We start from the raw sequence: 13925 nt of genomic DNA on the forward strand, positions 1-13925 counted from the left end.
ATTCCTTTGTTTCCTGAAGATAGAAAACATTTTGCTTTTAGCTTGCCTTCCTTAAATTTTAAGGAGCCCATGAGGAGCTTTCAATGGAAAGTATTGCCTCAGGGCATGGCAAATAGTCCTACATTATGCCAAAACTATGTGGCTCAGGCCTTAACTCCTGTGAGAAAAAGGTTTCCAACGTTATATCTCATACATTATATGGATGATATACTTTTAGCCACTGATAATATTTCTTTATTAGAGACTGCTTTTCCATTTTTACAACAATCCTTACAATCATTTGGCTTGGTCATTGCCTCAGAAAAAATTCAAAGACAATCTCCATTTTTCTATTTGGGAAAATATATTGATAACACTACCATTAGGCCTCAGAAACTGCAAATTCGAGTTGATAATTTAAAAACATTAAAGGATTTTCAAAAATTACTTGGAGATATTAATTGGCCAAGGCCTTCCTTAAAACTTACTACTGCTCAATTAGAGCCTTTGTTTGATATTCTTAAAGGTGACTCAGCTCCTTCTACTTCACGCTCTATGACTCCAGAAGCACTTCAAGCTTTACAAGTAGTTAATAGAGCTATCAGCTCTGCACAGTTAACTCGAATGCATACTCACCTGCCAATTTCTTTACTTGCTTGTCCAACACCTCATGTGCCTACTGCCATCTTATGGCAAACTGTTGGCATTATTGAATGGATTCATATGAAAACTACATCCTCTAAGGTTATTAACCCTTATTTTGAACTTAGTAGTAAGCTAATAATGCAAGGTAGAACTAGATGCTTACAACTTCTGGGTATAGAACCTTCTCAAATTATTATCCCTTATTCAGTTAGTCAACAAAATTGGCTTTTTCAACATAGTAATGAATGGGGTCTTGCTCTTGCAGGATTTTCAGGTGCCTTGGAATGCCATTACCCTGCTGATAAATTGATCCAATTCGACAAAGTTAACTGTTATATCTTTCCTTCTATAATTAGGCAACAGCCTATTCCTCATGTACCTTTGGTTTTTACAGACGGTTCTTCTTCAGGAGGGGCTACTGTAATCACTGACGACGGAACAAAACTCATTAAACAAACTTCCTTGACTTCAGCTCAACGTGTTGAACTGTATGCTGTCATGATGGCTTTTAAACATTTGCCTTCTATATCTTTTAATTTGTTTTCTGATAGTAAATATCTTATCAGCTTATTATTTCTTCTGGAGACTGTGACCAGAGGACATACTAATGACCCTGAATTATCATCCTCTTTTCGTTTGCTTCAACAGCTTATTCGTTCCCACGATGGCCGTGTTGCAGCTCTGCATATCCGTGCTCATTCTAACTTGCCTGGTCCATTGTCTAAACTTAATGTGACTGCAGATGTTTTAACTCGATCTAAACGTGATCTTTATCCTGTGCGTTTTCCTCCCAAAAATAAAGTTAAAGTTACTCTTCCTCCTCAATCTCTTTTCCCTAAAGCAGGACATATCCCAAATTACCGTCCTCCTCCTTTCCGTTCATCATGCTGTCAAGAATGGCTAAGGTATTGCATTCATTATCTTCATACTGTTGATACTCATGGTCCATGTCCTGGACACCCTCATATTATGGTAAGTTATGATCAAACTGCTTCACAAGCAGCACAGCAGTCGCATGCTTTACACCATCAGTCGGCGGCTACGTTACGCAAAGAATTTTCCCTTACTCGTGAAGCCACCCGACAAATTGTTAAGCAATGCCCACAGTGCTTACCTCACCTTCCTGTTCCACATTATGGTGTTAATCCTCGTGGATTATTACCTAGTTATTTATGGCAAATGGATGTTACTCATATCCCGTCTTTTGGGAAATTACAATTTGTTCATGTCACTATTGATACTTATTCTGGTTTCCTCTGTGCTACAGCACAGACCCGAGAAGCTACTAAACATGTTATCACTCATTTATTACACTGTTTTGCTTTTGTGAACCTTCATTTTACAGGAACCAACATTACTCTTACAGGCCCGGCTACCAGCCGACGAGAGGATCTTAAGGATACCATCATTTGGTATAAAAATGGGCAAGCTATTAATATTAGAGGTCGAATCTCATATGCCTCGCCACTTTGGGATTCCGCTATTACTATAGCCAAGGTTACAGGTGAAGATTCAGGAAATTATTTCTGTATGAAGCATTTACTTGGAGGACAAGGGATACTTATAGTTGGACATAAGGTTACTATTCTTAACAGAAAATCAAAACCTCAATTTCCTCCTTTTATGACCATTAACTTTGCTGGATCCAATTTTGAATGTTGCAATGCATCTTGGAATAATAACCAAATATGGTGTACTACAGATCATACCAAGGGGTCAATTCTTCTCTCTTCTATTCCCATCATAGATAGGTTTATCACATTTCAAAAGAACTGGGATATATGGAAACTAGCTCTAACTTATTCCAATACACCTGTTATAACTTGTGTTGCTCCTCCATATACACTTTTGATTGGTTCTATTAACATTGGTAATTCTTCCAAAGGAGGATATAATATTAGCTGTGTTCATTGTATTTTTAGCAGTTGTATGTTCCCTTCTGCAGGAACACAATCTGTGCTTATACTAAGGCAACCCATATATGTTATGGTGCCTGTACATCTGAGAGAACCTTGGTATGAAGATACTGGAGTACAGGCATGGGTGGAACTCTCTAAAGCCTTGCAGAGAAGGAGACGCTTTATTGGGTGGCTAATAGTAAGTTTACTTGCCTTGGCTGCTCTGTCTGCTACCGCGGCTACTGCCCGTCTTGCTCTTTCACAGAGTATTAATCATGCTCACTTTGCTAATCAATTATCTCAAAATACCAGTCTTGCTTAATCTTTACAAAGTCACATAGATTTACAGATTAATAACAAGTTAGATGAATTTAAAAACGCAATTTTGAGGATTGGAGATCAGATGGCAGCATTAAAATTGAGGATGCGTTTAGCTTGTCATGCAAAGTATACGTGGATTTGTGTTATTCCTTACAAGTACAATGACTGTATTTGGGAATGGGAAAAAGTAAAAATGCATCTGCTGAATGTTTGGTCAGATAATAATATTAGTCTTGATCTTAAGAAATTAAATGCTGAAATTCAGGATATACAACATGCACATCTTGATGATATTTCACCAGAAGATGTAATTCAAACTTTACTGGATCATTTAAAGTGGTTAAACCCTTAGTCGTGGATTACTAGAGGGTTGTCAGGAGTTATTACCCTGGCCATAATTTGCCTATTATTGATAATAATCTTCTCATGTCTGTTTCGTATCCTCATGCTTCAGTATACTACTCTCGGCACTAAGCTTCATGGAATTATTTTGCAGCAAAAATTAAAAAATAAAGAAGGGGGACCTGTGGGAAGCAATCAGCCTTGAGAGCAGGCTACAGACATGCCAGGCATGCCGCTGCTGCTCGAAGGGACTGTCCCTACTTGTTCCCCTCCTTGTTCCATTCCACGGGAGATAAATCACCAGGGTCCAGAAATCAGAAAGTATGTAAAATGAGACAAGCCAATCTGTCTCCACCCTGCACGTGCAGGTTATTTTGGATGATTCTGGGTTTATGGGTTTTCTCCCAGGGAAGTTAACCTTGAGCCGAGACGGTCATTAGATAATGTAAACCACCGTCTGGCAACCTTCCCTTTTCTAGTCTATATAATCTGCAACTGTAGCATAATAAAACTTGCCTTGCAACCGTCAGTTGTCTTGGTCCTTCTGACCCCATTCGTCGGTGCTACTTCAGTTCCTTACCCCGTCCCTTCTGACCCTGGGCGGTGAAATCCTCTTTCTGAGGCTGGTCCGTGGCACATATGAATATGTTTTTGTCTTGCTGTACTGCACATATGCTGTCTAGTAACAGATATTTTGTCTGCTATTAGTGTTTTAGATTATGTCTTTCCAAAGCGCTGAGGCAGTGCACCTATTTTGATGTTGCAGCTGATGCCTGAACGTATCCTAGCTGACAAATTATTGATTAATAAAAACATGAATTTCTGAAAGATTTGTACTGTTAACCAAAATCTGAGCAAGGAGTCTCAAATGTAATTCTTAGCCAGAATTACATGTTAATGAACCATTTAACAGTGTAAATCAAGGAACATCAATGTAGGGATTTCTTTTCATTTATTTCTTACCTGCTTGAAATATCAGTTAAAGGTTGCCAGCTTGGTTGCAGATGAACAGACATTTGAAGTTCCCTGAACTACGTAATGTGGAATAGGATAGTAGACTTCCAACGCCCTCAAGGCTGTGACCTTGCAGCCATTTTACATAGCACATCATCCTCCTATAGGGATGAACCTTTCCCTGGCCCAAAAAGTAGCCACTCCGTTGAAGCTTTGCTTATTGTAACAGGCTTTTGTTTCCAGGTTACATGTCTGTGGAAGACTTAATTCTGAATAGAGATATAGATATTACTGGAAACTAATTGTTTTTGCTATTATACTCTGCTTTATCAAAAAAGTAAAACATTTAAATTGTGCTACAAAAATTCAGATGTCTTACAATCTTTAAACAATAAATGAATGAATTGCCCTTAAAAAAAAAGAATTAAGCAGTTAGTTAAGCTGTTGGTCCCACATCAGACAAATTATCCTTATACCTCCTGTCAATATTGTTAACAGAGACTGTTATTTTATTAATCCTTATGATCCCATGATTCTTTCTTTCATGTTTCGGGGCACAGCAGGTGAGAGAGTGGGTTTGTTAAGCTGGGTGGGTTTATCCTTCTTTTATGCGTTCATTCAATTTTCTGTTCATTTACTTATTGTATACATATGGCAATAGAAGCTGCTAAGGCAATCATTGCTATTCTGCAAAACAACAAGGCACAGAAGCAGATGTCTTATTTCCGAGATTTCTCCCCCCAGGATTATTATGATTAAAGATCCTTTCCCCCCACTCCCTGGAGAGGACAAGGGGCTGCTCGCTGGAGGATTTTTAATGACTTGGGGAAAGGCTCAAATATCCCCCCATTATGGTAATCCACCCCAGGGGCAAACCACACAAGAATATTATGAATTTATTTTATTTTTCTATCCTTGCAAAGGTAATACTCAGCTCATTAGAATATGAAAACTATACTGTCAAATTTCAGAATTACATGGATGAAGAAAATCACCAAAGTGGCATCATATCATGTGTGTTATAGCTGTATTTACTATATTGACTATATTAAATATGTTGTGTTATCAATGTATTGTATAACTATATATTGAAAAGGCAAAATGCTGTAACGTATTTCAGAGAAAATAATTATGTTGGCCAACCCCAAATTGTACATTGTAGACGGGTCCTAGGAAAAGAAGATTCAATTCATAGTGAACAAGAGGTTAGCTTCTGTTTTCAGCCATGTGCTATTTCAAGAATTAAACATCATGAATAATACAGGATATAAGAGGAATAGTCTAAAGATGGAAAAGCACATTTTGATTAGGAAAGAGAATTTAAGTCTTTTTTTTTTAAGGAAAACTGCCTTATTACTATGAGATAAGAAAATTGTTTCCTTCTTTTCTTCCTTGCTTTCTTCTTCTTTTTTTTAACCTTTTTAATTTTGGATATTTGACCTCTAAGCTGAGATGACTGAAAATGCCTCCTCTGGGCATCAACCTTTTTGAAAGACTTTTTCCCCCTCCCTGAGGGCTATTTGTCTCTTGGAGGCTTTGTCTACATTACTCCTCAAGAGGCAAGCATTTGTCCTTGCACTAAATGCTGACATCTCCTGATAAGAGGGAAGCTGCAGAGTAGAAGAATTGAAGGTCAGTATGTTGATATTGGTCTCAAGCGCATTGATGTACATTTGTGTATTGGGGAAGGGGAGTGAAGCTTGAGAGTGGGCCAGTGGGGAGGGGTAAATATTTTGTGATGCTGTCTACCTATGGGCTTATAAAGTTTATGGCTGCATTAGGAGGACAAGCATTACCATTAGCATGAAAAGTAGGGCAGACCTCAGTTGCAAAAGCTTCTAGCCATACACATAGGGCAATACGTAAATGATACACCTTATTGCATTCACCCATTCACCCTCCCCTGTTCACGCTAATTGGAAATTTCCATCCATTTCAGAGAAGTAACACAACTATCAATCATTTTCCCTGGCACGAATCTTCCAGGAGAAAGAAAATGGAATACACCTAGCGACAGAGCTCACGCACTAGTAGTCCATGTGTCTTAGATTTAATATCTGATGACTAGCTGCATTGAAGCCAAGAGGTGGTTCACAAAGTTGCTGCACATTAGAATCACCTGGGGAACTCTGAGACCTTCCCGTGCCCAGGCTCCTCCCTAGACCTACTGAATCAAAATCTCTGGGGCTGGGACCCAGACACCAATGTTTTTCTTCAAAGCTCTTTAGGTAATTCAAACGAGCAGCAAAGCTTGAGAACCAGCCCAATAATGGGAACAAACTTATTTCACACAGATAAAGTGGGGCAATTCATATGTTAAAAGAACGTGAATATATGTATATATTTCTTTTTTTCACTTTATTCTGTTTGTATTTCAAATAGGCTTTTTTTTTTCCTTCTGCAAAAAGCATTATTGTTTCCATTTGGTCCAAGGCTTGGGAGAGGGCTCCAGGGCGGTTACAAAGCTGCCTAGTGGCTGCAGAGCGGGGCTTCAGGCAGAAGCTCTGACGCCAGAGGGTCTCCTCAGACGCGGCTGGACTTCAGAGACTCCTGTTTGGCTCGAGGGTGAGCCTTTCAAAGAGATACTCGCCCAGCACAGCCTGCGGACCAGCCAGCCTGCGGAGGTTGGTCAGGTGGTCTCCCATCTTCTGGATGAGTTTTACCTGCTCCTCCAGGAAGCGGCTCTCCAGGAAATCACAGAACTGGGAGTCTGCACGGGCAGGACCCAGGGCGCGCAGATCCGTTAGTGCCTGGTTCAGATTCTTCTCCCTAAGAATGGCGGCTTCCACAGCATCCTGGGTTTTACCCCACTCATCCTGAGAAGGCTTCTGCGCATCCTGGAAGAGGGCGCGGCCGCAGCACTGGTTTTGCATTTTCAAGAGGCGCTGGGCGCCCTCACACTTCTCCTCAGCCAGTTGGCGAAAAATGTGGCCCATACTGTCCAGAGTCCCATTGTTGCTGTCGAAATAGATGCTCAGAGAGAGGTAAGTGTCCACAGATGCATGTTGAACAGGCGGTGGACGGCGGCCTCCACCTCGGTGGAATAATTCTGACGAACCTGTGAACTCGTGGTTGATCAGTGATAAGGAGCTAAGCTCAAAAACTGGTGTTGGCCTGTCCTGGAGGCTGAGGATAGCTGAGTGTCTGATTCCAAAGGTTGCGAAAGGAAGAAAGGTTGGAAGGTGGTCGGGGGCTGGAGCAAGGAGCGTCCCTGGGTCTGTTCATTCCAAACACTGTTGAAGCAAAAGACAGATCTGCAGGACTGCCGAACGCACTGCCTCAAATAGGCTTTGATATAAATGAACAAGAAGTCCAAGCAAGGACAAAACTTACCCTTCCTCCCACCAAAATAGCTGGTGATACTAGAATCTAGATCTGGGAAGGGATTCTTCCATTGCTTTCTTAACATTCCAAGCCACTAGAGCAGTGGTTCTCAAAGTATGGTCACCTTGTAACCAAGCAGTACCCTATGGGGCCTTCCTAGGACAGACCCATCCCCCATATCCTCTATTGTAGTTTCTCTCTGAAGTACTCAGATAATAGTATCTCAGGCATATTTCTTGAGTTTTCAGATGCTAAAAACCACCACCCAATGGAAGAAATGAACTCCTTGATGATCATGAGCACGTAGCCCTCAGACCTCCTGGCACCTAAGGATGGATAATGTTACCTGCCTTGTGGCCTCAACATCAGCCAATCAGAGGATTGTGCATGAGCTGATCACATGCCCTGGGATGTCCCTCCCTCACCTGGCCTTTAAAAATGCTTTGCTGAAATCCTTTGGAGATTTCAGGGGTTTTGGAACACGGACCACCCCTCTCCTTGCTCGATCCTGCAATAAACCTTTCTCTTCTCCAGACTCCAACCTTTAGGTTTGTTTGGCCTCACTGTGCTTCAGACACATGAACCTGCATTCGGTAACAACTTGACCAGCTTTACCAGCGTCCCCTGATAATGTGTCAGATATTCAAGTTTTAGGGCCCTATCCCAGCCCTATGGAATCAGCAACTCTAGTGGGGCTCAGTGATCTCTGTTATAACAGGCCCTCCATATGATTTTTATTCACCTTAAAGTTTGAAAAGATCTGCATTGTCAGCTGGCCAAAGTGTCCACCAGCAGGTGAAGGGGAGTGATGCCTGGAAAAGATAGGGAGTAGCCAAGGCAAGTACAGCAGCATTTGCCGTGGTAGTAATGGAGAATGCCTTTTCTCCACTGGTTGGCACAGACTAGTATCTGGGAGCAGTGGCAGGGTTATTTAGGATGCTTTACAATTCAATGTAGTGACCGCTGTCCTGGTTTGCCAGGGACTTCCCCTGTGTGAACACTTAAAACCTCATCCTGGCAAACCCCTTAGCCCTGGATTTGAAAAACTTAGGGAATAACATGAAATTTAGGGGAAACATGATCTAGGATTTGGGCGAGTCACAAGTGCTAATTACAGCTAAGCAAGTATGGTCAGCATCTAGCCTTCTTTACCCCTTTGTGGGAAGGTAAATCTGATTGGGTGAAAGGACTTATTGTTAAGAAATCTTTGTAGAAACATCCCCTTCTGCTTAGTCTGCTGGTTCTCAGTTCTGGCTAGACACTGGCATCGTCTGAGGAGATTTAAAGTTATTTTATTGGTCTAGGATGACCAACAGTCAGTGTGAGGGTTTTTAAAAAGTGCTTCAGATGATTCTAATATGCAGCCAAATTTAGGTGCCACTGCTTAAGCTTTTGAACCACTGCTACATATTTTCACCTCATCTTCCTATGAGAATATCCAACTGTAGTTGAGGTTTGTTTGTTTTTCTTTTTCTTTTTTTAACTCTCTTATTATAAGATTTCCTGTCTTAAATAAGATTGAATGTACAGAAAATCCTGCTAGTCCATCTGGTACAGCTAGATACTTAGAATAATATCGTTAAGATATATACCATTTAAGTACTGTGACTGGCCTTTTTAAAATTAACATATGCATTGAATTAGTACAATCTCTTTTGAAGTTGTCATGTTGGGGAGCTATACCTGTAATCTGCTGCCATTGCTAAATATCTGGACAACTCTTATTAGGAATTGTTTTTAAAAATCTTTAGGGATTAAAACCAAGAGTGCTGTATTATTTGTACTGGGACCACAAAAACCTCACAAAGTTTCCCCACTGTACCTTCTACCCCCATCTCTAACCCTTGGCAACTTCTAATCTGTTCTCTATCTCCACAGTTTTGTTATTTTAAGAATAATACGTAAACATAATCATGAATTACTTAATCTTCGGAGATTGGCTTTTAAAAATTTTTTCTTCAGCATCATTCCCTTGAAGTTCATTTTAATTTTTGCATATATTAATAATTTGTTCCTTTTCGTTGCTCCGTAGTATTCTATCATAAGATTTTATCACAATTTGTTTCAACATTCATCCATTGAAAGACATTTGGGTAGTTGCCAGTTATTGGCTATGATAAATAAAACTGCTATGAACATTTATGTGTAAGTTTCTGTGGGAACTTAATTAAGTTTTTGTTTCTTTTGGATAAATGCTCAAGAGTACAAGTACTGCGTTGTAGGGTGAATCTACTTTTAGGATTAAAAGAGACTGTCAAGCTGTTTCTCAGAGTGGCTAAACCATTTTATTTTCCCACCAGTGACGTGATATAACTTTTCTACGTACTTGCCAGCATTTGATGTTGTCACTATAATTTTAGTTATTCTCTGATATCTCATTATGGTCTTAATTTGCATTTCCCTAATGCTAATGATGTTGAGCATCTTTTCATGTGCTTCTTTGCCATGTGTATATTCTCTTCCATGAAATGTCTGTTCCTGTCCTCTGCCTATTTTCTAGTTGGATTTTTTTAAGTTGTTTGGAGAGTTCTTTGTATATTATAGATACAAGTCATCTGTCTCATATGGGATTTTCAAATATGTTTTCCCACTGTGTAATCTGAGTTTTCATCCACTTAAAAGGATCTTCTATGAAGCATTTTTAACTCATTTTGATGAGATACAATTTATCAGTTTTTGCTTTTATTGATCATACTTTCGGTGTCAAGTCTAAGAATTATTCACCTAGTTCTAGATGCCAAAGATTTTCTATTTTTTTTCCTAAAAATGTCCTGCTTTTACATTTAAGATTATGATCCACTTTGATTTAATTTTTGTGTAAGGTGTGGAGGTTTAGGTTAAGGTTCATTTTTTGTTTGTTTTTGTCAAGGGATGTCCAACTGTTTCAGTACCATTTTTTGAAATGTCTATTCTTCCTTGATAGCTTTTGCACTGCTGTCAAAAACAGGTTAAATGTATTTATGTCAGTCTATTTCTGGGTTCTCTATTCCATTCCATTGATCTATGTATCTACCCTCCAAAATTACTGCAAAGTCTTGAAATTGGGTGGATTAATTCCTCCCATTTTAATCTTCCTTTACAAATTGTTTTAGCTATTCTTCAGCCTCTTCTTACCATACAAATCTTAGAAAAAGCTTGTCTATATCCGCAAAAACCTTGAGGGCATTTTAAGAGTAATTGTGTTAAGCCTCTTAACTTGGGGAGAATTGACATCTTTATTATGTTGTGTTTCCTAATCCATGAACAAGGTATGTCTCCCTATTTGTTTGGGACTTTAAAATTTTTCTTCATCAGCATTTTGTAATTTTCAGTATAGAGGTCCTATAAATGTCCTATTGGGCTTGTATTTAAGTATTTATTTAGGTCAGTTGTAAATGGCATCACATATTTTAATTTAAGCTTCTACACATTTGTTATTAATATATAATGTGATAAAATTGTGTTGATCTTGTACTCTAAAACATTTACAAACTAATATTATTTCTCAAGCTTTTTGTGGATTCCTTGGTATTTTCTCCATTTAGATTATCATGTCCTCTTCAGACACAGACAGTTTTACTTTTCCTTAGGCAATATAATAGGATATATTACTCTTCAACATTCAGTAGGATATATTCCTTCCTATTCAACATAGTAGGAATAGTCCTTTTATCTTTTAAATGAACTTTTTAAAAATTTAACTTTTAAATGTATGTATTTATTTATTTTTGCTTTATTTTCTTACTAGAACCTCCAGTAATACATTTAATAAAAGTGGTGAGAGCGGATATCTGTGCCTTGTTTCTGATCTTACAGAGAAAGCATTCAGTCTTTCACGGTTAAATATAATCTCGGTATAGGTTGTTTGTAGATCATCTTTATGAGTTTCAGTATGTTCCTTTTCTATTCCTAGTTTGCTTGGAGTTCTTTTTTCTTCTTTTTTTAAAATCATGAATGGGATTGGATTTTGTCAAGTGCTTTCTCTGCATTATTGGATAGGATCACATGACTTTTCCCTTTAATCTATTGGATATGGTGGATAACATTGTTTGATTTTAAAATATTTAACCAACTTTGCATAACTAGAATAAATGCCACTTGGTCATGGTATATTATTCTTTTTATATATTTCTGGATTTAATTTGCTAATATTTGGCAGAGGATTTTTACAGCCAATTTCATAAAAAATATTGGTCTGTAGTTTTCTTCTTTCTATCGTATCCCTGTCCGGTTTTGGTATCAAGGTAATACTGGCTTCATAAATTTAATTAGGAACTGTTCCTTCTACTTCTATTTCTTATCAAATCATGTAAAATTGGTGTTAATTCTTTATGTCTTGGGTAAAAGTGAAACATCTAAGCCTGAATATTCCTTTTGGGAGTTTTTAAATGAAAAAACAGTGTTTCTAATGGTTACAGGAAAACTGAGATTATCTATTTCATCTTGGCTGAGTTTTGGTAGTTTTGAGTGTAGAAGCATTGGCCCATTTCACCTACATTTTTCAATTTATAGTGTAGACTTGCTCATAACAACTTGTTCCTCATTAACCTGCAGGATATGCCATGGTATCCCTGGTTGCATTTCTGATATCTGTGATTTGTGCCATCCATCTTTTTATCTTTATCAGTCTTGCTAGATCTTTATTGATTAGATTGTTTATTTCCAAGAACCAGCCTTTTGTTTCATTGATTTTCCCCCCTATTTTCCTGTTTTCAGTTTCATGGATTTCTATTTCATCTTTATTATTTCCTTCTTTCTGCTTGTTTAGTGTTTTTTCCTCTTCCTTTTTTACTGTTGTAATATAGAAAATTAGATTATTGCTTTGAAACACTTTCTTTCCCAATTTAGTGCTATAGACTTCTCTTTCAGCATTGCTTTCACTTCATTCTGCAAACTTTGATCTGTTATATCTCCATTTCCTTTTATTCTATGCATTAAAAAATATTTCCTTGATGCTGTCTTTTTTACCCATGAGTTATTTGGAATTGTGATGTTTAGTTTTCACGTGATTGAAGATTTTCCTGTTGTCTTTCTGTTATTGATTTCTAGTCTGATTCCATTATGGCTAGAGAACATACTCTATGATTTTAATTCTTTTAAATCTGCTAACTTTTTTATGAATATATAAATGAAAGAAATAAGAAAACCTCTGAGTCTTAGCATCCAACACTTAGGCACATTACAATTTAAATCTGCTAAGGTTCTTTTTATTGCCCAGTATATAGTATATGAGTGAATATTCCATGGACACTTGAATATGTATTCTGCTGTTACTGAGTGTGTTCTTTAAATGTCAGTTATATCCTATTGATTGATGATGTTTTCATTTCTTCCATATTCTTGCTGATTTTTCTCTCTGGTAGTTCTATAAATTGCTGTGCTGAAGTCTCAAATAATAATTGTGGATTTAAAATTTTCTCCTTTTACTACTTTTTTCAGTGTTTGCTTCATGTATTTTGAAGTTCTGTTGTTTGGTGCACACACATTTTGTATCATTGGGTCATCTAGGTGGATTATTCCTGTTATCTTTATGTAATGACCCTGTTTGCCCCTAATAATTTCCTTTGCTCTGAAGTCTACTTTATCTGATATTAATATAGCCATTCCTACTTTTTCTGATTAACGTTCACATGATATATCATTATCTTCCTTTTACTTTGAACTCCCTATATCATGATGTTTAAAGTAAACTTCTTATAGACAGTATATAGTTGGATCATGCTTGTGAATTTTTAATCTACTCTTCCAATCTCTGTCTTTGACTTGGTTATTTAGATCATTTACAGTTAATGTAATTATTGCTATGTTAAAGATTAGGTCTACCATTTTATTTTTTGTTTTGTCTTTTACCTTAGTTTCTCAATCCTGTGTTTCTCTTATTTTGCCTGGTGGGTTACTTAAACATTTTTTAATAAGTCCATTTTAATTTAATTTATTTATAATCATTTGTGTATACTGTTTGTATAGTTTTCTTAGTGGTTACTTTTGGCATCACAGTATACATATGTAACTTACCATAGCCTACTGGAATCAGTGTTTTATTACTTCAAGTGAAGTTTCAAAATTTTACTTCCATTTAGTCTCTTAATATTCCCCAGTTTTAAAGTATGATTTTCTGTAGTATTTCCTTTCTCTACATTGAGAACCACATCAGATGGTGTCATAATATTTGCTTTGACCATCAGATAGTATTTAAGAAACTCATGAGGCTAATGATAGTCTCTTATATTTACCCCATTTGTTTTCACCCATTCCATTGTTCCCCTTTTCTTTCTGAAGTTCCCAGTCTTCTGTTATTGTTTTTTTTTATGTTTTCATAACATTAGGTGATATCTGGGCTTTCCAGTGCCATTGGATATGAGTTTCAGGAAACACTGAGTCTGGCTCACTTAATGCTGCTGAGTTGGAGGGTTTGTATATGTTGGGCCTGTTGGCGCAGCAGGTGCTAGCAGATTAGACTAATGTTGATGGGACTAGTGCCAC

The 13925-nt window shown here is 37.7% G+C and overlaps 1 pseudogene across 1 annotated transcript in view; it reads right to left on the reverse strand.

Annotated features, from left to right (window-relative positions):
• Positions 1-6513: 6513 nt before the first annotated feature.
• Positions 6514-13925, reverse strand: part of LOC308611062 (ferritin light chain-like) — a 61639-nt pseudogene continuing 54227 nt past the window's right edge. The window contains exon 2 of the transcript in view: positions 6514-7204. The product of the transcript in view is annotated as a ferritin light chain-like (transcript). The remainder of the gene's footprint in view (positions 7205-13925) is intronic.

This window comes from Mesoplodon bidens (assembly GCF_964165515.1).
Source record: "Mesoplodon bidens genome assembly, contig: HAP1_SCAFFOLD_500, whole genome shotgun sequence".
Lineage (NCBI taxonomy): Eukaryota > Metazoa > Chordata > Mammalia > Artiodactyla > Ziphiidae > Mesoplodon > Mesoplodon bidens.